At 44.6% G+C, this 21,375-nt stretch overlaps 1 protein-coding gene and 1 long non-coding RNA gene across 4 annotated transcripts in view; one reads left to right on the top strand and one right to left on the bottom strand.

The window, feature by feature from the left end:
• HMGA2 (high mobility group AT-hook 2) overlaps positions 1-2,598 on the bottom strand; it is a 171,243-nt gene extending 168,645 nt beyond the window's left edge. The window contains exons 1-2 of one of the 2 annotated variants that reach the window (XM_054813116.1): positions 2,532-2,553; positions 1,806-2,251 (exon numbers count right to left, since the gene is read on the bottom strand). The gene's annotated coding sequence lies outside the window, so the exon portion shown is untranslated. Of the gene's footprint in view, positions 1-1,805 lie in introns of both variants that reach the window. The other variant, XM_054813117.1, reaches the window with a different exon arrangement.
• LOC129201600 (uncharacterized) lies at positions 1,618-18,433 on the top strand. Of its 2 annotated transcripts, none has more exons than XR_008575447.1 (5): positions 1,618-1,681; positions 13,167-13,373; positions 15,260-15,371; positions 15,498-15,681; positions 16,954-18,433. It is a non-coding gene; the product is annotated as an uncharacterized LOC129201600 (long non-coding RNA). The 2 variants fall into 2 exon arrangements; XR_008575446.1 differs by lacking the exon at positions 1,618-1,681 and adding an exon at positions 11,018-11,183.
• Positions 18,434-21,375: the final 2,942 nt, after the last annotated feature.

Genomic DNA, 21,375 nt, shown 5'->3' with positions numbered 1-21,375 from the left:
TCTCTACTGCTAGATGAACATAAATTGGGGTGGGGAGGGAGAAACCTAAACTCTACTAAGCATTTACTCACCAAATTCAATAATTTCCAATTTTATACATTTAGCTAAGAGAGAAGAAATTCATGTGATACAATCAAAGTGTATTTAAAGGTTTAACCAAGGCATACCAGTAAGCAGTATAAAGTAACAAAATCATTGATCACATAAGATTAAATTCAACTTTCTCACGGTACTAAAAAGTTCAAGATATTGTGATAGGCAGGTTGGGGGGTGGATCTAGAGCTGATTGCGTGCAGTTTTCTGACACCTTGTCCTGAATATTTAGAAAATGTCACGAACCACTGTTAACAAAAATAGTTACATGCTTTTTCTACTCTAGTCTATCAAAATGGTGTTCTAATGCAACGTACTTTGGTGCAAGAGCACATTTCCATGACTTCGGATATCCCTTCCTAGATGTAGTTTTCACATGTTGGCAGATAAGACCAAGTCCCAACCGCAGCTGGCTCTGAATGGCAGATGTCCACAGCCTGGTTATGTATTGTCTTGGCATCGTTCGTGCTCCCCCCTCCCTCCACTGCTAAAACTGCATGCCATAGTAGATTGCTTTGTACTACACACTACGAAGGACAACCCTCAGCTGGTGCCAAACAGCTTTTTTTTTTTTTTCTTCAATAGTAACTTACACAGTAAACTGTACAGTCCTAAAATTGACCTAGAGAGGGGAGGGAAAAAAAAAAAGCGCACCACTATTCTATATATAACTAGAATGCAGCTATTTAGACAAGACAGGAGAGACAGAAAAAGTGCAGTCAGGAGCCTGTGTGTTTGACTTGGGTGCATTAAGCCCCCGACTCTTTCCCCTCCGTCTCTCCCTCTCCCTCTTTCCACAACGTCTGCATTTTATTTATTGATTGGATGTACTTTAGAGATCGGAGGGCTCTTCCCCTCACCCCCACTCCATCCAACCCCCCCGCTCCTGGAGGAGGAGGAGTAAGAGGGGGAGGAGGCAAAGTGGGTGCATTACGAGCTGATTGTGCTCTTGCCCCGACCTCCAACAGCCTGATCTGCCTTTGAAGTTTTCCACCCCTCGACTTGAAGTGAGATCGATTACAGAAGAACAACAGGGACAAAGAATCTGCTGCTTTACGTGCAGCCACTTTCCCACGATCGGGGCAGCCAGCTCGACAGCAGCAAGAGATCACCACTTTCCCTATGCTCCTCCTTGCCACCATTCAGAAAACATGCAGCCCCCGCCCCAAGCCCTCCGCTTCGCCTAGGAAAGCCGAGGAGGGGGGGGGGAGAAGGTTGCAAAAATGAGTCATATTGTTTCAGAACGGAGGGACTAAGGGGCGACTAGCGCCGTGTCGATCTCTAAAAGGAAACAAGAAAAAAAAATCGGTACAGAGTATTGGGGGGGGGGGGTGTGATGTGCATTTAAAGGGCAGATAAATTAAAAAACACGGGTAAGCGGCAAAGTTTAGTGCAGATGCAAAGCAAGCGCCTCCTTCCTGGGCTGCTGCTCCGCTCGGGGCTCCGCGCACGGCCGCGGCCCGGCGGCCCCAGGGCCAGGCGGTGTCACTGCCCGGCAGCCCGCCCGGCGGAGGGCATCTGCGCTGGGGACGGGGCAGTAGGCAGAGCCGCCCTCGGGAGCGGGACAAACCATTTACCTTTGTGTCTGGTAAACATCTTTGTGTGTATGTGTGTGCGTGCGTGTGTCACTACCGCTGGGACAGTCTATAAACCGGGAGGGGAAGGAGGGCGGGGGAGTTAAAAGGGCAAAACAGAGATCGTAAATGCCTTACCGAGGCGAGCGGAGCCGGCTCCTTCCAGCCCGGGGCTAGAGGTCCTAGACCTTGCCTCAGCCCGCCGGGGATCCCCCCTCCCCGGGCGCCGTGAGAGAGCCCCCGTCCCCGAAGCTCCTCCGGCTGGCCTCCTGGCCCTTGTGTCTGTTCCCCCCCCGCCACCCGCCCGGGCAGGAGCCTCCCGGCCACCGAGACCCGCCGCCTCGCCCACCCCGGGCAGCCTCGGGGGAGCGCTGCCCTCGCCCCCCCCTCCCCCTGCCTCAGGGGAGAGCGGGACCTGCCGGCCCGGCCCGCGGGGGGGAGGGGGCGGCGGGCAGAGGCGGCCGCCGGTGCCGCGGGGACGGGGGACGGGGGGGGGACGGGGGGCACCTCTGCCCTCCCCGGCCCGCGCTGAGCGGGGAGAGCTGTTGCTGAAACTCGGTTTGAACCTATCGCACGCCGGCTGGCTTTTTCCAAGAATGAGAAAAAACGGTTAATGTGTCACCGGGCATCCAGTCCATTCATAAAAATTAACCAAAAAAAAAAAAAAAAAAAAAGAAAAAGGGAAACGGCGGCCCGGCGCAGGGACCCCCAAAGAAGGCGGCTGCGGAGGGGGATTTCCTCCCCCTCCCCGCCCGGCCGGGCTCCTCCTCCCCAGACTGCGCGGCGTCGGGGCGGCGAGCGAACGGGACGAGGACAATCAATAGCCATGGTCACAAATTACTGCAGGAAGTGTTAGCTGCGCACCAGCTCCTAAACAAGATCGATTGCCTTCCACCGCCGCAGACCCAGAGAGGGCTCCCCCCGTCCCTGCCCCGCCGCGCCGGGCGGGGGGATTCCGCCCCGCTCAGGGGACGGGATGGGGGCGGCGGGGCCGGACGGCCGCTGTGTCACACACAAACCCACCCGGGGGAGGACCGGGTCCGCGCCCGGGTGGCGAGGGGGAGGCCGCCGGGCCCCTGGCTGCGGTGCGGGGCTGGGTCGGAAGCGACCCGCACCCCCGGCTTCGTGGACGGTGACTAAGGCCCCGTCCGCCCCGCGGCCTGTTCCGCGGGGGCGGGCCGCCGCGCCCCCTCCCCGGGCCGCACCCGCGGTGCCGCCGCTGACTGACACAGGAAGCACTGACTCAGCGCCCCGCCGGCCGAGGCTGCCCCGGGCCCGGCGCCCCCCGGCCCCGGCTGGGCGGAGAAGCGGTGGGCTGCCCCGGCCGTGCGGGGCGCTGCGGTCCCGGGCTCCCCGCCGCCCCGCTCCCAATCACCCGGCGCTGAGCGCGTCCGACCGAGGGGCCGGCACCAGAAACGCGGCAGCGCCTGAGGTGTTCCGTGAAAGGAACCAGGATGGGGGCGAAGGGGAAATAAATAAACACGTAACAAGCCGTGTCGGTGCTGCAGGCAGGGGCAGGCTGGGGTGCGGGCGGGCGGACAGCGATTTCTAGGAATGGTGCAGTCCTGCAAAACGCTTCAGTTGCTGCTTCCAGCTATTTCACCGGGCAACCGAGCTTCGGACCGCCGTGTACCGATCCTGCAGGGCACGGGGCTTCTTAGCTCTCCTGCTGCTGCCTCCCAAGCGCTTAAGGAAAAAGCTGCGATTTAAAAAGAAAGTATAACTCTGTGCCTTCTGGTTGTAAAAATACTCACTCTGCATAGTGGGAAATTCTCTGTTCGCTTTCAGGGTTTGGCTTTTTTGTTGACTGTTTCAACATTTGACATCTTAAGGCAGGTTTAATTTTATATTGTCTCTTAAGTATTACTAAAAACAGTAGTTTCATGCTGATAATTTTATTAGCAAGGTAAACAAGAGTCCCACTTTATATGTGCATTTATATAAGCATGATTATACCTCCACGGTACACGTGTACTAATACATCTGCATGTATGTCACAACAGGTAACCAAGTCACACACAAAATTCATTCTGTTATGTTGGTTTACATGAAGATTCGTTCTCCCTGTGGTGATTTAATTGTAAATAATATATAATACACAATGTGTATTATATACATATATTACTGAAGATGGAAATATCATAATTTTAAGTAATCAAATTGTAAAGTCAAGCATACAGTTTGGAAAATACCTAAGTTAAGGATGCCAGCTTAATCAAAATGCATCTCCCATCTTGGTGGTGGTCTTTTAATTGAACATTAACATTCTGTTTTTTTCTACTGCATCTTCTTTCAATGCATAGGATATTTTTTGTTAAGCTCTTCAATAGTTTTTCTGTCCTTCTTAAGCCTGTGACTTCCTGCATTGATAACTACGTACTATTCAAACCTCACGTTGAATACAGAATATCCTACTGAGATTTTTCTGTTATTCTTTCATCATAATATCCTATCGTTAGGTGCATATTAATAAAATTAACTATGCAACATCCTGATGGAGTGAGATTTCTGATCGATACTGAACCATCCTAAGACCTGAAGTGCTCAAAAATTGACATCCTCCTCCCTCAGTGAGGTTCCTCATTCTCTCCAAAGGAAGACTCAGAATTTGTCCTCAGTGCCTTTGTGCTGCAGAGATGCAAGGTGTACATCACCATAGCTCGGGGACTGGCATTAGCAGCTGAGGTGTTGCTAGTACATTGCTCAGCACAGATTAACCACCCAAGGTAGCGCCTTAGCCAGCCTGAAGCAAGTTTTACAGCCCATGCTGAGCTGCTTGCTGCTGTCTGCCTCCTGCCAGGAAAACTCACACTACCTCCCTTAAGGTAGCTCAGGCATCTACAAGAGCTGTGCTCATGATGTAAACATGTGTTTTGCCCTCATTCTCAATTCCTTTCACACATTATTCCTCTCTTCTGTGGCCAATGCAGCTGTTTCAATTGACCAATTGTCCTGTTGCTTCCTCTTCACCTATTCTGCAGCTATTTTTTTCAAAATCACACACGCACAAAAGATAACCCCCATGTTTTCTCATTTTAACAGCAAAGGGTTCATTTTAAAACTACAAAGAAAGCTTGGACTAAAAAATACAAGCACACCTATTACCTGTCTTGCATCATTGGATCGACATTCCTGACCTCTGTCATTAGTTTCCACACACACAGATAAATAGACACATGGTAATATATACAGTAGTCAGAGAAATCAAAGCTGATAAAGCCTACTTAAAAAAAAAAAAGTGATATTAAAGGCATTCAAAGTACAGAACATTACTACAAGTCTTGAACTTGCTGTCACCACAGCACCATTAGTCTACATCCTTAATGTATGTCCCTTAACATACATCTGTACTCAATGTACCTTGTAATTACCTCATTATGGTTAACTACTGCTGACCCCTGTGTGGAACATGTTAGCATACAGAGCAACTGTGAAATAGCTAGGGAAAAGTAAGGGGGGATTTTTCAGAACTAACTTACAACTCCATTTACATGGTCTGTGCCACAGAGTTACCATTATCATAGACTTTTCTTCCATATTTAATTCGCTGCCATTCCATAAATATTTCTTTAATCAGCAAAACAAAGAAACAGCTATAACATGACCGATGAAGCAAGTCAGAACTTATCGTAATACAAGTACCAGGTGGTGATCAGGCCTGGTATCTACAACTCAAAATTAAGTCCCCGGAATAATATGTCAGAACCGTGTTTACTTGCTTCAGCAGAGTTCTTCACAGCACTGTTATAAGAAATAGCAAACTGTGCTTTACTGCAGAGAAACCAGTTGCTGCTTTTCTCCCGGCCCCACTCACTTCAAATCCCAGGGCAGTGCTTGTGTAAATGCGGGTTAATTTTCATGCACAAAATTCCTTCATCCCTGCAGCCTCCAAAATTAATTATCCACCTCTTCTTCCACCAAACACAATTTAGCCTAGCTGCATTAATTAATTGAGCGGCTATCTTAGCTACCACTAATTCTTTAGCTCTTCTTATCATATGCCTCCTATTATTGCACCCCCTCTCTTTACGAAGTGGTGAGCAGGAGAACAGGGCAGCTGGAAAGCAACGACCTGGGCACCTGGTCCTTTAAAAGGATGCAGCAGGAGCACCTCTGGGTGACTCTTTCCCCAAGGAGGCAGGTGGGACAAAGGGAACAACCAGCCAGGGGAGCTCCTCCTACAGACCAACTTTATCCCTCCAAAACCTTAAGAAGTTCTGAAATCCTCCAGCCTGTAAGGAAAACCATTAGAGCTGGCAACTCTGCTAATGGTTCTCAGTTGCTCAGCTTTCACTCTCCTGGCTCTTGTAATGTCATTGTTTCCCCTTGCTCCCTGGTTGCCAGGGAGATTTCCAAGCCAGACAACACCTGAATTTCTAATGCTAAAAGAAAAATATCATTTCGGGGGTTTCTTTACGCATCATAAAGAAGCACCGAAGGCCACACGCCACTCAGACAAGCTGCGGTGTTGGCAGCTGGCGAGCCAAGGCGATTCTGGCTCTAATTAGCGGCAGTCCGCCCATGGGGAGGCTTCCCAGGCTGCTCGCGAGCTCCTGCCCGGCTGCACCACTGCCGCTGCCACTGCCAGCGCTCGGGGAAAGGGAGAGAAACCAAGGAACAGCCCAACCCCTGCTCTTGCAGAGGCAGTTCTCCTTCCTTCTCCTGCAAAAAAACCCAGTTCTTTCTCTGGTTCCATTTTTCTTAGCTTTCACAAAATGGTACCAGACCAGTTTTGATCCTGGTAATGCCCTAGAAAAAGGTCTCTACAGGTGTAACACACAGTTGGCAGTTTGGAAAGATGTGGGAAATAAACTTGTCCCAAATTTGGGAGCTGGGAGCCAGGACAGCCACCTTTCCAGCCCCATGTTCCCTTCCCAGCAGTTTCTGGGAGCAGGGGCCCGGACACAGGCTCCTGGCGAAGGGAATCACTGCAGGTTCAGCTGGAGGAAGGGGAAGGTGTGGGCTGGGCTGGACTGGCATCAATCACCGGGAATTTCTACATTAAGGAAAAGCTGTGAGTTCTCAACAGTATCAGATAGCACATGATTTCTGTGTTGGGTTTCTTTTTTACAAGAGCTTTTCCAGAGGAGGTCACCATTACTTTGCTCACTGTAAATTTGTGGAGGGTGGTAGGGCTGTAATTATCATGCATGCTCCGGCAGAAGGGGAGGAGGTGTTAAAATCGAAAGATAGGCTCAAAGAAAAAGCTTTAAATGACCGTATCTAAAAATTTTCTATCTCGCAACTTTCTCAGAGTCTGACTCCTGATGTTTTCATTTGTTGGGGGGGAGGAGTTAGCAGCTCTAAGCATAGTGTTTGAAATAAACAATTCGGTATCTCCAGCAGCAGTTCCAAAACTAAAAGTCATGACCAGAAGTGGGGTCACAGAAGTTACAAGTGGGGTCACGAGCTTGACAGAAATGAAATTGTTTACAGCAGCATCTGGGGTTGTGAGCCCATCAGAAATGAAATTGTAATGTTTAGTATTTGCCCATCTCCAGTACTTGTGTATTTTTTTCCGAAGCTCCAGCTCCTGGAGCCCAGTGATCTTCTATTTATACGCAGAGATCAAGGAGCATAAGATCCCTTTCTATGTTGTGGGAAAACAGCATGAAAAGGTGAGAGAAATGTGTCCTAATGACTTAAAAGAAATCACCCAGGGTAGAAAGGTTGTGTTGGGTTTGGTTTTGTTTAATTTTTAATGAATTGTTGTTTCTTAGACGTTCAGTACTGACAACCAGTGCTAAGTGGAAGAGTGTTTCCACCTACGTGAATATGGGAAAGCTCCCCCCAGCACAGATACCACCTTACACTTTGTAACCTGCCCAAGTTTAGTACCTCTAATACATTACTCTGTCCACTTTTGAGATTAAAGCTCAAATGTTCTAGGGTGACAATACATCTATTTTTGTTATGGTCAATCATTCACCGCAGAGACAACCCCCCTGAGTACAGCAGTCTCAGAGGTGATATAGCACATATTTATTGAAGTACATTTCTAGATCACAACGAAAATCAAATGAATCTGTCTTTATTTTTTCTGCTCCAAAGGCAAGGAGACACATTTCTGTACCTGAAGAAAGAGGTGATGTTTGGAAGAAAGAAGTTAGAGAATTAGTGACACTAATCTGTGTCACTAATTCTCAGTGACCTGTCTCATCTTATGCCATTAGTTTCTTTATCAAGCTGAAGCTCTTTGGCCTTTGGTTTCCACATGTGTCAAATGGTGATAACTTATGCTTTACCTGACACCAATCATTTGTAAACGCTTCCCAAATCCCATGTGGGAGGTGGAATATCAAAAGAGTACAATATATTGATGGTCACTGAAAGTATAGATGCACAAAGTAATCGTGTTACTCTATTACTAATCTTTTTTTGTTAGAACTTTTATTAATAAAATACTATCTTTGCATCAAATTACTGGGTTTGGGTAGTAGGTTTTTGACAACTCTTTTCCCACTTTTCAAGGGACACTGTATGCCCAGTTTTGCCCCAGAGTAAATGCTTATGGATGAATGATGAAATCCCTGAAAGCAGAACTTTTTAATGGAAACTCCGAGACAGTATGAGCTATCAGAGCATCTCCATATGTCTAATGTTTTGTGATGTGTGCGCGTATGTGGGTATTGCCTTACTGTCCAGAATGACTAGCTATTATGCCCAAAATAGCCTTTGTACTTTTCTCATTTTTTTTTCTCACCAGTCACACTGAGTCTTTGCAGTCAAAATTTCCTAGCCAGTCATGCAATCAAGAACAGATCAACTGTGTTCACACTGCCAAAGACAGCTTGTACCACAAAGGCTCTTCAGCTTAGCTACTTCTCACAGCTTCCTAAGAACAGCTTCATAAAGGAGGCTTTAGGTGGATGTTTTGGGCATTACCCAGCCCACGCTTTTCAGTCATCTGACCTGCCCTTTCCTGGAAAGCTGGCCAGGGAGGGGTTATCTGATTGCCTTTGGGGGTGAAGGGGGAGATCTCCAGAAGCTGAGGTTTCCCATCACCTATCGTTACTTTCCCAGGCGGGCTGTGCAAACCTCTCTCTCCATCCAAAACAAGCAACCTACCAAAACCCCAAAGCGACAACTCCATGATGCTCTGGCCGAAAGTGATGCTTTGCTCCCCCTTTTTTTCAGCTGCTGGGGCTTGCTTCCCTCATCTGCAAAGCTGGGAAGGCTGCTAGCAAGGCTTTGGCAGAGACACGGGACATGGCTCCAGCCTCTTGAAAACTTGATTTCCTTTGGGGAACCGGGGAGGAAACCGGCGTGCGCCCGGTGAGCGCCCCAGGGGGGGAGCCCGGAGCACCGTGCCCACCCGCGTCGAGGAGGTGCCTCTGGGCAGAGCAAAGGGGGACCAGAGCTGCTGACAAAACCAACTTTGTTTCTCTATGCCTTTCTTTTGGTGATAGTAGATGCGTAGGAATTAGTCAGCCAGCCAGCGAAAGGCCAGCTCTGCTTGGCTTTGCCAGAGGGAGTTCGCGCCCCAATCAATACAGCCCCCTGAACAAGAAAAGAGCGGTTTGCTAATTATTAGACTTTCCACAAACATTATTTATTTGCCTTGAAACAAAACACATTCCATTCAAAATCCCCAACGGCTTAGATTATTTGGTAAAGAAAATTAATAATAATAATAATAATAATAATAATAATAATCCAAATGGGTATTATTCCTATTTGGAAGTGAGCAGTTCTAGAAGTCACCTTTCAAACAAAGGAAACACTGACTTGTTATACAGAATTAACTGGAAAAAGTTACTGATAGTCCAGGCGGCCGTTCAGGGGTGGGGGTGGGGGGGTGGGGTGTTTAAATATAGCAATAGCCATAACTATCATGACTTCTAAAATTAAAAAGAAAAACGAGCACAAACAAAAATTTACAGTGTCAGTGAAATTAATTCACTGGAAAGTGAGGATAATCCACGCTCATAAAAAGCAGAAAATAACTTCACGCAGTTGACAGTTTTATTATAGGAACATAGGAAAATGGTGACAGAAAATGATATTTTGATGCCGATTGTTTTATTTGTGCCTCTTTCTGCATGTTTTCTTTTCACAGGTCTGAGCTTTTAATACACCCTGACTGTCAAGTAATAAGCAAATGGAATGGTGTGAATTAATTATCTCTTTCATTTAAATGTACATTTTAATTAAGTTTATTGGTGAGAGAATTGACATCTTGAAAAGTTCTCTACGTTTAAGAGATGTTAAAATAACAAAATCACTGAAGCTTAAAGAACATCAAGTAGGAATGGCATTTGTTTTCCTTAACTGACTGGGAGATGTAAAAGACTTATCCCGTTGACTTTTAAAAGACCTAAAAAATAAAAGAAATTAAAATAATTAAAAAACTCAACTAATTTAAAATATAGTTTTTTTAAGCACTGAATCTAATTAAAACCAAAAACCAAAGTGGGAGCTATAATTAAAAGTGTATTCCCCAGGGGGAATTACTGTTTTCTATACCTAAAAGAAGAAAACTTTTAAAGAAGAGTTAATGGAAGGCATGGTTTATTATTTTTGAGGGTGGAGGGAGACTTGGTCACCAATTTTTATTTTATTTTTATTTAGTTTTAAATAGAACCCTGTAAATATTTTTCACACCTATGGCTAAAATGGTAATGCGAAGGTATTTGCTGGCTTTACAAAAGATCAAAAAGATTGACTTTTCCTCTGGCACAGCTTCATCGTTAGTAAAAACAAAACTAAAAAAAAAAAAAAAAAGCTGTTATTTCACCAGCTTGGGTTTGGTAAGCGCCTGTTGTGTATCACAGCAGAGAGAGGGAAAAGGTCAAAGTTTAAATTGAGCTGGCTGCTTTGCGGGGTCCCCGTTTGAATTCTGCGCACGGGGCCGGATCCGTCCTTTCCGTGCGTGCCCCTCGCCCCCGCCGCCGTGCTTCCCGCTCCCGCTCGCCTTAGCCCGGAGAGGGGAGAGGGGAGGAGGTTTGGGCCGGGGGTAAGCAGCGCTCCTGGCCACAGTGGGAATTTGCCAGAGGAGAAAATGTGGTGCTGGGGGATGGGGTAGGTGGAGGCAATTGGGAAGGGAAACAAAATTGGAGGGAAATGAGTTCTTGCAAATTAAATGTTAAGTGTCTTAAGCTATAATAAATAAAATACGCTTTCTCCAGTTACAGAGAAAAAACACACCAATGTAGTGGATAGCAGAGGAGCTATGGAAATAAGGATTAAAACTTTAAAAGGAGAGGAGGAGAAAGAAAGAAAGAGGGGAATATAACAAAGCCTCCAAAGATTCCCTCTTTTCAGAGGAGAGCAAAAGGCAGTGGCAGACACAAGCGCAGCATCTTTCCTCCATGTGCTTTGTATTCCACTCCCAGGATCTGGGTTTCCTGAGTTTCTCATTTTGAGCCACTGTGGGCCAAAGAGGCGTCGGGGGAAGGGGAGGCAGCAGGCTCCCCGCTGCAGGCTTCCCACCCGGCCCCTGCTCCTGGCTGCGGTGACGGCCCTCCACGCCGACATCTGCGGAAGCGCATGGGGTCCCAGCCGCACGGCCAAAAGGTAAATTAAAGCAGCTGCTCCTTGGGAGGGCTCTGCCCGGCCAGCACACACCTACCGCGTACCTGCCAGACCAGGCTTCTCACAAAAGGCATTTGCAGCCACAGCAGAGGAAGGGGAAGGTTTAAACGTCTCATGGGCTAGAGACAGAAGAGCACCATATTCTGGTCCCCATCTCTAGAAGCATTTTCTTATTTTCAATTGACTGGCCGAGTGGATAACACGTAGACAGAGCTGACCCCAGCTGGTAACCAGGACACTGCCCGCCCCGCAGCGAGAAGCCTGAGTCTTTCCCTGGTGGCTCCTGATCTTGGCTGGGCTGGAGGTTGGGTGGCAGGCAGTGGGCGTAAGGCCCATCGCAGTAAGGAAGGAGCTGAACCTAACTCCCTCAGCCTGGGTAAAGGATCTAACCTCCACTATGTGAACCATAACAGGGCAGCCTGTCGGCACCACGGCTTAGTAACCAGCCTCCTGGAGAGAAGCTGAGACCTCCAGGTGAAGGGAAGCCCTCCTTGTGTTTCCAGGAGAGCAGCCTCCCCAGGGTTGGGGAGTGCTGTGCTGGCCCCAGGCAGCTCCCCGCTGGGCTGATGGGCTGCCCGGGGTCCCCGAGGAGGCTCCGGGGAGCAGAGGCAGGCGATGGAGTTGAGACCTGTATTGCGTTGCATTCTGGAGTTAGGGGCTTAAAAATGAAACACGGCATCATGCAACTCTCAGGTGCCTTTTTTTTTTGGATCTGTACCCATGTATGGAATTTTGAAAAGGCTTTTGAAGCGAGCTTACTACTGTTTTAATCAACATATTTTTAAACAAACCTTTGTACTTTGTGTCCATGGTAAAAACCGATTAAAATCATGCTAGTTAGTTGTAGTCACGTATAGGACTGACTACGATTACCTAAATTGAGCATGACCTAAGGCTGCTAGAAGTTGCCCCTGCAACTAAAACTTTAGCTTCTCATTTAATCAGTTGCTGTTTATCTTGCTGATAATGATGTCTGGGTATCAGCAGAAAGAGTGCAACTCCTGTTTCTATTTTTGTAAGACAAATGCCTGCTTCAGCTGAGCTACAGGGCAGCAAAGCAGCTGGTTTGCAATCCCCTTGACAGCACAGACAGTTTCTTCTGTGTGTGGCATAGTTTAAGCACAAAAATTAAACTGGCTGACTTAGTAAACAGGGTATGTAGGAGGGTTTTAGTCATTTATATTTGTGGTGAGGGGCAGTTGCAGACCCAGTGCCTTGGATGTAGGGTGAAGCTAAGCAGAGACTAATGCACAGGTTCTTCTCTTCTCCTCCTGAGCTTTGCAGGTCTCAAACTGCTGCCTAACTAGGGTTGGGACCTCAGGCCTGTTTTCTTGTCCCTAAAACCAATTCTGCCAGCGTAGACATCTTTAGATCACATTGCCAGTTTTATTATATGATTACACATTAATTAAATTAGATTTTCCTTACTCATCATGTAGCTGTTGTGTACGGCTAAGCAATGGACTTGTACCTTTCACCTTTAACGTCGTGTGTTAGGATTTGGATTTGTAATGGCTCAAATGGCTCCTCTTTTAGTAAAAGCAGTGGCAGCTGTAATGCTTTTACCTCGAGGGGACCCCCAAATAAAATGTTGTTGCAGATTAGCTTGCGCATATGCACATGCATAAATATAAAGCAAGGGGAGGACAATGCCCAGTCACTCACATCAGCAGGACCTGCTCTTCACAGGGGAAACTGAAAGACCACATTTTAATTGCAGTCATTCCCTTAGCTAGAGATGGAAAGGGAGAAGGAGATGTGGGCTTTTGCAGGGCTGCATCAGAAACCTGCAGAAATTGTACATTGGACACCTATGAACTGGAGTTTCATACTTCTTGCTTTTATGATTTTTTAAATCCAAGTCAGTGAGCTTAATCTAGACCTGAAATTAAATCAAATGAATCCACGAAGTTTCAGTTCTGTGTCTAAGGAGTTAAGACCTCTTGCTCATCCTTATTTTCAAAGGCTTTGTATAGATCTGTGTGAAGGTCCCCACCTTGGACAGGCAAGCAGCTGATGTTCAGGAGGCCATGTGGAACCTGAAGTCACTCTGCAAAGCAGTGGCAGCACCTGGGAGCAGGATCTCAGCCCTCCTGAAGCCTGGTCTGGAGCACCTGAGCGCAGCTAATGAGATACCATCCAGTCCTCAGCTGAAGCATATTTACCCCTCAGGTTTGCCAGTACAACCATACAACAGCCCCAAGTCATCTGTCTTTATCGAGATTATCTCTTATTTTTAACTCTTTTGCAGTCTTCTTGCATGACATATGGCAAATCATTTACCCTTTTCCTGCTCCATTTTCCTTATCTACCAAGCGCGAATAACACTCACCTCCGAGGACTGTAGGAGACTAAATTCGTTAGCGATGGCAGGGTTGCTCTGAAATATGTGGGTGGCAAGCCCTGTGTAAGTCCCAAGCATACTAAAAATTGAAGAAATGTTTGATTCCATCTCCAGCTGTTTGCCATGGCTTCTCTGACTCATAAAAAATGTTGCCATAGAGGCTTTAAAAGCTGCTGCCTGTGGCCCGTGCTTTTTTCACCGCTCTCCTTTCTTTATTGCATAGCTCACAGTTATGCCTTTTTCTTAAGCAGCTTTCCTCTAGCAAAACACAGCTTTCTCTTCCACTTCTGTACACATGAAGAAAGAGTGCCTTTCATTTGCTTGCATATGCACTTTTCTGCATTTTGTTTTTAGCTTTAATGTAACAGTTTTATATTGAATAGATGCCTTTTATTAAGCCATTATTACTTTTTTGTATTTTACCACAATCCTGAAGTGGCTACAAAAAACATTGCAAGTACAATAAAAATCTAGAAGGATTCAACAGTTTCATTCACCTTCCTAAAAAATGATGGCATATGACATTCACGTTATTTTCCACAATGTTTGTTAGTAAAAAAACCCCCCAATTACTTACTCTTTTAAGAAGATAAAGTAAAAAAATCACAACATTTATAGGACAGGAGCTTTCCTTTTATTTTTGTAAACGCACTTTCCAACAGAGCTCCATCTATTTGTAATTACTCAACACTACAGAATCTCTCCTTGGGCAGAAGATTAGATAATAAAGTGTCTACGACAGGCACCAATCTTTAAAAGGGCCAGAGAAACAGCACCTAAGATATCAGTAAGAGCAAAAATTCTACTTGAAAGAATACACTGGTGTTTCTATTTACTAACTTATCAGCTTTGCTTAAATTAACTATGACTGAAGTATGCTCTACCCTTTTCCTCAATTAACTTTTCATTCATTCACAAATTCGTTGGGCCTCACCCTGGAATGAGACCCTTCATTCTTCAAAGAGCCGGGGTGACCTGCTACAGTTTCCAACTAATCAGAGAAACAAAAAAAGGCTGAGATTAAACCCCAAGGAGGCCAGGCTATCTTGGAATTCACTTGCAAGAATAAACATTGTCACTTACAACAAGCAGATCTGCAGATATTTAACAAACCCCAGGGTGCTCCATACAGTGAAGATTTCCACATTTGATTGCCATCTTCTCCACCAGAGGAGTTTTCTTAGGTCTTTATCTAATCAAGAAGTTAGCTGGTGTGATAGACAAAAGAAACTTTCAGCACACTTCTAAGGGTTTAGACAACCTTCTATGTCCCTATCCATTGCAGTCAGCTCTGATATTATGATTCATAAAAATCACCTTAAAATCGTAATTCAAACAAAATTGGGAATCATGATCTATGTGTGCAATGGGTCAACTTATGTGTGACCTTTATTTTTTGTAAGAAAAAAAGGAAAGCGCTTAAAATTTATTGTGGTTAATGCTACCATTTCTGAAAAAGCCTTGTAATAACTTAGCATTAATTATTCTTTCATAAAAAATGTCTGTTTCAGATGTCTTTTCACTAGCAAGAGTGGCTTTTGTGCGCTGACTGAATGCTTGGAGCTAAATTGGTATCAGTGTTACAGATATCCTTAAAAAATAAAAATATTGCTCTGGAGTCAGATAGTTGGTAAGATTTATGAAAAAAATTCTTTGATCTGCTGGGCTGCTGGGATGTCCCGGTGCTGTTGATTGTGGCTTTTGTTTTATGCAGCAGAATGTTCAGTTCAGCTTAGATGCTGCAGAGCTGTCTGGAAGGTGCCCGTCAAAAACAGTCTGTCAAAGAAAAATCTCAGAAGAGTACAATTATCAACAAGCAATTTTGAGTTGAGTAAACTTTCTAATATAGTGTTTCATGTTGCATGCCTTTGAAAGCTGTTCCTTATGTGTTCTCCTTGGAGGTGCAAGGAATGGATGGTAAATATCTTCTCATAACTACTGTGTTCATACAGGGAAGGAGATGAAGCAAGGGAGCAAGAAACTTGAAACAAAATGTGCTAACCATGCACGACATATGTCGTGAAGAATGAAAAAAAGGACAAAAGGAGTAGTCAGATCAATGAGTTTCATGCCAGAATCATCACAACACACCTAAACTGCATGCATCTCCAGCGATTACTTTGACCTCCTTTAATGGTAAGACATTTCTCCCTATTGCCTTTGTTGTATTCTGGAGAAGCAATGGAAAATTAATTCTTCAGTAACTTGAAAGACAGAGATGGAGAAAAGGGATAAGCTTCCTTAGACAGAAAGGTTTGTGCACCCCAACCTGTTCTGGGATGTTTAGATACAGATTAAGAGAAAAGTCCACAGTGTGAGGAAATGTGATTGCTTGTGTAAGTGAGCAGTAGCTTTTATTTTAAGACTGTGCCTTTACAGGAAAAAAAAAATCCATCTGTCTGTCTATCTATCTGTATTTCTGCCTACCTACCCACTTAACTACCTGCTTGTGCATAATATTGTTGTAGCAGTGATAAGAACGTGAGCAATGTTCTTTCAAGTTCTGTAGGGTGAGGTGGTGTCTTTGTTGTTGTTTTTTGAAGACCAACCAATATGGCTATAAAAAAAAAAAAAAAAGACAAGCAGTGGGATGCAAAGAGTCTCCTTCAAGTCAGATGGCTGCTGGAAGTGGATCGAGCCCTCCCAGCAGCCGTCGTATGCAGTGGGTTGCCTAAACTCTCCCGCAAGTCCTTCCGCTGGCAGAACTGGGGAGTGCTAAACAGATGGTGGGAAGTGTGAAGCAGCCAGAGATGGTGAATTCTTTGGTCAGCACAATTGGATCTGAAAGCAGATGTCTGCCTACCACCTTCGCTGCACTGACAAAATGAAAAATACAGCAACACTGGGACTGGGGCAGATTACTTACCTTCCATTTTAGCACAGCTCGGGTAGACGCAATAAAATTTTAAATGGCGGTTTGACAGTGAGCTTTGTTCCTTAAAACACAACACAATCAGGCTACGAAGGGAAAGTAAAAGAGCTGCTTGTACCCTCTTGCTCCCCAGAACCACAGCGTAGGGCCGGATCTCATGTGCGGGTCTAACTCTGCTCCCACTAATCTGATAGTCTATAGACGGTAGTGGTAGCAGTAAAAAGCCCCAGGGGAACAAATAAGGACTACTGTGCTGAGTAAGAGTTTGCACAGGCCGTGTGCTTTTTACGGTATATGTCTACATTTGGGATGAAGATTAGCAGGCCAGTTGCCTCAGTGCAAGCAGAAAACATGTTTCAGACTGCACATTTTCACGGCTGACTTGCAAACTGGTTTCAAGAGCGCACTACCAGAGACATATTAAAACCACTGTTGTTTGAGCCCTTTATCCTTTCTTGTTTAAAATTTTATGAAAGACTTAAAATTGCTTTCCTTTGATTTCAGCTAACCTAGTTTCTCTGCATTTCTCCATACAGGTTGCAGAAAACAGGATTTTATGAGCAATTCAAACTACGCATGAAGAGTCTGTTAACAAATATGTAGTGCCAAATTCTTAGATACACAGGACCACTGCAGTAAAAACAAAGGGATTGTATGGGTGGGAATAGGAATAGATTTTGCAAGGAATGTGGATTCCCAAAGGAAGTGGTAACTTTCATAAACTCTTGAAAACCCATTTTCCATACCCGCCACTCTCACCACCTTCTTCTTATAAACCTGGTCGTTCAGTAAAACCTGTAGTTTTCTGGCCTGCTGTGCTGTGCTATTATGGCTGAACAAGTGGGGTGAAAAACAGGCATGTGAAATTTTCACAGCACAGCACACATCAACACAAAGCCTTGCCTTGGTTTCAAATTTCTTTACCAATCCAAAACCCAGACAAGCTTCATTGAAAGGTTTGTTAAGGTTCACGAACCGCAGGATGAGTTTGGGGGTGTGCCAAAAAAAAGAAAGGTCTGGAAGAGCGAGCAGAAACTGGGAGCAGATCTACTTTGGGCTCTGCCACAGGTTGGCTGCGGGTCTTGGGCAGCTCGTCCTCCTTCTCTCCCGTCTCTCAAATGGCGCTGCTTGAGTAATGCTGCTGAACTCCTTGTGTCTCAGGAGCATTCAGAGGATGAACGGCTGAGAAGCCCTTTAAATAAGTGGAGTGTTATACCAGTACTAGACTAGGCTATAGAGACTTCCCAGTAGAGCCGTAGCAGCAAAGCTCCAGCAGAGACCCAGCTGGAGCATCCTTTTCCTGGTTTGCAAGAGTCATCCTGAGGACAATACGTGTCATTTTCCTGAAGACAATTTCTTTTACTTCTAACGTACACCTTCTCATAGATTTTGCCACAATACCTGTGGCCGCTGTTCCACTTCCTCTAAGGCAAAGGAAATAACTGTAAAATGCCATTTACCGAGTGGGGCATTGGAAGGAGGGAGCTTTGGGCTCATCAGGAAGACATACATAGAGGGGGCAGCTCTGCTGCCACGTTCCCGGGCAGACCGGTGTGTGTACGTGCACAGGGGGAGTTCCTATCAGTACTGCAACTGCTCTTTATAAATTACCATGAAGTCGCAAACTGAGATTAGTCTGTTAGGAAAGTTCTGATCCTGGGTTCAGTTTTATTAGGGTCATTTAACTTTTTAGCAATTGCTTTACCAAGGATGTAAGAAAAGATGCTGAGAAAGAAAGAAAAACAAAAGGGCAAACATGAAAACCACAGTTAATACTTTCAGGAAAAAAAATGGTCCAAATACTGATGTTTTCTTTCAGGTAAAATTCTGCTGCTCTGGATCACAGCTCTACAATTTTATGAAAAACAGGGTGGCATAAAAAGAGACAGTCATCACTCCACTGACTTCAGAGAATGCTTTGTTTTAAAGCTGAGTAAATACACTAATCTGTTTGCTAATCTATACTGTTGTTTGGAGAAATGCAACTATTTAAAGTTAGAAGATTCTGTGTTAAAAGTATCCAGGTGTGTCACAAGTAATTGTATATAATAAAGTATCCCCCTATGACTCTATATTAGTCAAGCACCTTATTTTGCTGTTTAAATTCCATGATTGTCTTTAAGAGGAGCCATGTGGGTTTTGACCGTGTTATTAGTGTTTAACATATCTTGTTGTTTTGTCTGTAAACTTAATTTAAATATTGCAAGTCTGCAAAGCCCTACCCACAAATTCCTCAATACCAGGGGGAAGAGAGCTTTTTCATGTCTGTAAATTTATTTTATTTTATTTTATTTTATTTTATTTCATTTCATTTCATTTCATTTCATTTCATTTCATTTCATTTCATTTTATTGGGTATTAAGATTACTTGCTGCAACCACATTCATTGTGGGGTGATGATATCAGAGGCTTTGTGACAATCCCATAACATGCACAGTGGAGTGTCAAGATATTGATTACACTGAGCAATTTTGGGCAAATTTCATTTTGCAGCAGCCACACCAAGTGGTGTCCAATACATTCAAAAAGGGATTTTTCTGCTGCATATGTCTAGACGTACGGTCTAGAGAGAGTAGAGAAATACTGGATACAGTATTTGCAGCCATGCAGTAGGAAACAGGGAGGTCTCCGTTATCTTTACTTCATATGGGATGAAGTGAGTCTCTTGCAAGTTAAGGTGGTTGAATTACAGTATATACTGTTCTGATATAGGGATATATAACATAAACCCCCATATTTTTAAAAAAGAGTGCCGAAATCAAGACTATCAGCTGCATATAGGGCCACAAAAATGATCAGATGGCTGCAGCACCTCTCCTATGAAGAAAGGCTGAGAGTTGAGGTTGTTCAGTCTGGAGAAAAGAAGGCTCCAGGGAGACCTTATTGTGGCTTTTCAATACTTAAAGGGGGCTTATAAGAAAGATGGGGACAAACTTTTTAGTAGGGCCTGTTGCAATAGGACAAGAGGTAATGGTTTTAAACTAAAGGAGGGTAGATTTAGACTAGATATAAGGAAGAATTTTTTACCATGAGGGTGGTGAGACTCTGGAACAGTTTTCCCAGAGAGGTCGTAGATGCCCCATCCCTGGAAACATTCAAGTCCAGGTTGGATGGGGCTTTGGGCAACCTGGTCTAGTTGAAGATGTCCCTGCTCATTGCAGAGGAGTTGAACTAGATGACCTTTAAAGGTCCCTTCCAACCCAAACTATTCTATGATTCTATATTGTTCCAAATGAGGGGTACCTCCAGCTTTTTAATACATTAATGTGATTCTCAGGATTTCCGCAGGGAGGAATTAATTCCAAAATGTGTGAGCAGAAGCCGGAAGGTGTACATGAAAGGACTTATTTTCACGGGAATTACACATGGCCTACGCCAATGAATTCCTTCTGCCTAAGATAAGAAAGATCAGAGAGACCATGTGACAATCATAGCGAAATGTAAAACTCATCTATTGAACTTGTCCTCCTCACTAGAAGCTTCAGACACCATCTCGATGTTACTGGGTCACGTACATGTGCACATCTGCACACATACGTTCAAACACACCCCAATTTATCCTACAGGAAAAAAAACCCCTAAGATAAGACACCGTTATTGTCATTTTCAGGTCTAAATACCTGGACACGAGTAATCATTATGGCTATAATGTATATGCAGGATAGTTTCCAAAAAGGAAAGGTTTGCTATGAACAGATCCTTCAGACACTATAGCTGCACTCTGAAACTTTATCATTTCTTTGTTCTTATCACCACTAAATGCCTCGTAAAGACAATGAAATCTCAGCATATTATTACTTCCAATATCTGTATCATACCAGTTAGGAATAAGTTGCTGTTTAAGTCACTTTACATTTCAGAATTGTTGATATACACTGATTAAATATGACAACCTATGCAAAACTTGTCAGCTCAGATTAGGTACATCAAGTATATTGTTTTACAGAAGATTTTTTAGGATACATTACATCATACTTCTTTATCGCTTTCTGAACATACAAAAGCATTTTCCAAATTCATACATTTTGTCTCATAATAAATCTGTTAGGAAGATGAGTATTGCAAATTTATTCCCTATGTAGCGATAAGGAAACTGAGACATGGGCCTAGATCTTTGCTGTTGTAATTCTTCTCTTGCAATCTAACCAAGTCTTATGCGTAGAACAATAAATGTCATCCATTTATTCACTGCACTGTTTTAAAAAACATATTTAATGAATTAACTGGTCTATTATTATGACAAATAGTCACTGTATATTATTGGAAGGATGGGACGTCAGACTCCTCTCCTTTATCCAATATCCTAAACATTATAGTCTCCTCTCGGAATGTACTGGTTCCGGGGGATGCTTGAAATGTCTCCTAAGGTTCCCATGAAAAAGACATACATGGATGAATCTTATTAATAGCTGATTACTTATAAATTTAATATGTATTAATTGACTGAGTGCAATCTCTTAAGAGCTGTAGAAATCTTCCAGGACTGTGACATAGCTGTGACCCGTAGAAGCCATAAAGCCCCATCCTATGTCCTGTGTCATGGGTTCTCCGGGTGCCATGATCGCATGTTAAATATGCATTTAGCCTCCTAACAGCGCCCACTGCCCAGCCGCCAGCGTGCGTGGGTCTCCCTGATGGGGCTCCTGAGGAGGGGACCAGCAGAGAGGCAGGGGCACATGGCTGCCGCTGCTCCCGATTGCTTTCCAAAGAAGGCTGTGGTCATTGACTGGGCAAGGCTGGAAAACTTCCAGCACAGTTGTTTAGACTGCTTGACTGCGTGATATATAGGGACTTCTTTTTACAGTGCTGTTAGTGTCTTCGTACTAGTGTGGAACAGAATTCAAGAAAAATACTTTTTTTTTGGGGGGGAGTAGGGGTGGAGGGGGGGGAAACTAGTATTTCATTTTACCTGGGAGAAACATTGAAGTGTTTCAATTTGACTTACTGGTGACCAAAAC

This window comes from Grus americana, chromosome 1 (genome assembly GCF_028858705.1).
Source record: "Grus americana isolate bGruAme1 chromosome 1, bGruAme1.mat, whole genome shotgun sequence".
Lineage (NCBI taxonomy): Eukaryota > Metazoa > Chordata > Aves > Gruiformes > Gruidae > Grus > Grus americana.
The sequence above is the reverse complement of the archived record's forward strand: the minus strand, read 5'-3'. Positions and strand labels throughout refer to the sequence as shown.